The sequence below is a fragment of the Calcarisporiella thermophila genome (assembly GCF_041956535.1).
Source record: "Calcarisporiella thermophila strain CBS 279.70 unplaced genomic scaffold VTP21scaffold_5, whole genome shotgun sequence".
Taxonomy (NCBI): domain Eukaryota; kingdom Fungi; phylum Calcarisporiellomycota; class Calcarisporiellomycetes; order Calcarisporiellales; family Calcarisporiellaceae; genus Calcarisporiella; species Calcarisporiella thermophila.
In genome coordinates this window covers 1-2,977 of record NW_027192195.1, presented here as the reverse complement: position 1 = coordinate 2,977, position 2,977 = coordinate 1, and the positions used below count along the sequence as shown (strand labels likewise).

Here is a 2,977-nt window from a genome sequence, read left to right as displayed (position 1 = left end):
CGATATAATTGGTATATAAGTCGGTATAAATTCGGTATACAATTTTTGATGTTGGGATGAAGAATGCAAAGCAAAAATTTTCGAGAATTATTAACGAATTTTTAAAAGATATATTAACAGTTGCAGATATTTCTGAAACCCTGATTCTACAATTTCTAAATCTAGTATGTCTGCTCAGGCTTGGAATCTCCCAAATTCGCGTCTTTCAACGACGAGATGCTCATCAATAACAGGAACTTGTTGAGGGATGGCTTTGAAAATGACAGTAGTATTTTGCACCATGATTTTATAAGTGATGCAAGTTTTTAAGGGATAAGATAGTAGAGGTTGCTAAATTGTCAAAGTCAAAACTCTCAGAGTATTAAATATCCATGTATATACAGAGGCTTATAAAAGATATGATGATGCCCCGAGTCTTAGGCGCCTTGGTACCATGAGCTTGTCCTTTAGCCGATCGATCAATTTTGTGTAATCAACAATTATAAATGATGGAAATACTGAAAATTCTTTTTCACAAGATTTCTTGATAATTAGAGATTTATCAGCATCGTTTAACTCGGCATAATTAATGGATACTAATCAAAATATGATTTTTCCGAGTAATAGTTTCGAATATTGAGTAAACCAAGTGTGGTTTTGTGCCTTTTTTAAAAGGCACAAAACATTTGGCGTAAATGTTTAGATATTTCTGCCGGATTATTAAAGTTATAATGTTTCTGGTAAAACCGGTAAATTTTTTTCCTGTTATAGTTGTCGCTCATATATAGTAAAGTTAATAAATCTCTCAATTACTCGGGGTCTCAAAATTTGATACAAAATTGGGCGTAATTCATACTTTTTCTGACTGATGTCTAATGAAATTGCAATTCTGCTCACATGAATTAATTATAACTTAGGTAATATGCCCGGATGACGGAACTTTCTTTATAATATTTAATCCTGTTGTTAATACACAATGCTTTTTGCTTACAATTATCTAAAAGAATTTTGAAGTGTCACTAAATCACTTTCTATTAGCAAATTATAGCATTCTTTTGGCTTGATATATTTCGGTTTATGGTCATGTCAGGAACAGTTACAGCAAGTTTCTCAGGTCTTCCGGGACCATCGGCTCGCATACACTATAGTTACAATTCTAAAATAGAGCAAGTAATCAGAGACGTTGCGGAGGGTTTGGGGATTGTTTGTAATAATAACTTTCTGTTAGAGGATGAAAATGGAAATGTAATCGATAGTGTCGACCAAATCATTGGTTTGAACAATGTATACCTTGTAGTCGACAAAGAAATCATATTGATTAACCCAGATACTCCTGCCCAAGTCATCAAGCGAAGAAACCTTTATCTTCGACCTTTTATATTGTATACTTTTAATTCCGGGTTGGGTGAGCTGATATTACTAGTTATTTCAATCATAGCATTTTCTGGCTTTCGTGACATTCACATAAGGTTTATTTGGACTATGATATTCTGTACTATTGGAATGGGTTCCACCATGGGCTCGCTTACGAATTATTTCATTACCGATCGTTATACCGGTAAAACCGCTATATGGATCAGCGCAATTCTTAATGAGCTAGTATATGGGGCATGCAACTTCCTTTGCTATTCACTGGCATGCCACTTTGATTACTTTGGCGCGATTGACTTTCCTTTATACTTTCATTTGAGATATCCTCTCATTTTTATTCTTGGCTACTACAATGGAAAACTTTTGTATTCGGAGAGTGGATTTAAGAAACTTACTCGATTGGGTATTTGATTTTTTAAGCATTTTTATTTCATTTGTATACTTTTCTAGGTAATCAGAGATATTTTTATTGATATCTAATGGTAAAGGATTCATTGGGAAAAAGTGTCTGAAAAATTTTTTATTCAAAAAAATTGGCAACGTATAGAATTTTAATTTTCTGCAGGAGGGGTGGCTTATTACTATTCTTGATTTCATAGTTACGTCATCATGAAATTTCCTCATTTGGGAGTTTCCAGAATGAATCAGGGCAGGTAATTGTAGTAATGATGTGTATGATTTAAGAAGTTTTTCCACTCGAGGAGGAAAGGAATTTGTTGATGTAAGAGTACTCGATAGATGTGTTGGGTGGATTCAAAAAGGGCGGCAGATTTATGTCATTGACAAGGAACATTTTGCTAATCATACCTTTGGCAATTAATCTTTAATACTAATGCTCTTTGTACATATTGTTTACAGACATGCTGTGGTGACCGTAGCTATAAAATATACCAAATCATATCTTAAATATGATTATAATAAATACCCTCTTCATAGTAGTTTATCCTTTTAAACGACATTTTGTTAGAGATCTAATTTAATTTGAGATATTTTGCTGTTAATTCCGGCCGAAAAAAACGGCCAAGTAAAATTCCACAAAATTTTTTTAAGGCCGAGTTCTTGACCAAAACAATGTAGTCACGTAATATTCCTATATACCCACCTATCAGCTTTCTTACATCTACACCTCAAATTTGTTCGCATTTTTAAATGGTTTCTAATTGGAGCCTTAAATTTTCGCTAAGATTTTTATGCGAATTCCTTAAGAAGATTTTTTGTAGGGATTCGGGTGATAGTGAGTCAAGTCGAAGCATGTTTTAAATGGTTGGATAAAAATGGAAGGAATAGTGGAAAAATAAACGGAATATGGTGTGAATGGACTCCAAGGTCAAGGCCATATATGTGAGAGGCAATCGGGTATGCGAATCAAGGGTGGAAAAATTGTCATACCGATCAACTTGGCAGAGAAAACAGAATTGGTTATTTTTGCGATTTTTAGCTTTTGTAATAAGCATTATATTTCGATTAAAATATTAAATAAATTACTATCATCTAGTTGTGCTATATTTAATATTTTGAGTAGCTTTTTATTTCCAAAAATATGTATTTAAATATTGCAGATCTGTGGAAACGGAACAAGCCTTTCGAGATATGCCTCTCTAAGCCAAGATATTGACATCTTGGCTTT

At 33.3% G+C, this 2,977-nt stretch overlaps 2 annotated features.

Annotated features, from left to right (window-relative positions):
* Positions 1 to 2,179: 2,179 nt before the first annotated feature.
* Positions 2,180 to 2,228: a sequence feature (Short protein (VTP21DRAFT_9092, KAL1922716.1) was converted to a misc_feature.).
* A 76-nt stretch (positions 2,229 to 2,304) lies between these two features.
* Positions 2,305 to 2,309: a sequence feature (Short protein (VTP21DRAFT_9092, KAL1922716.1) was converted to a misc_feature.).
* Positions 2,310 to 2,977: the final 668 nt, after the last annotated feature.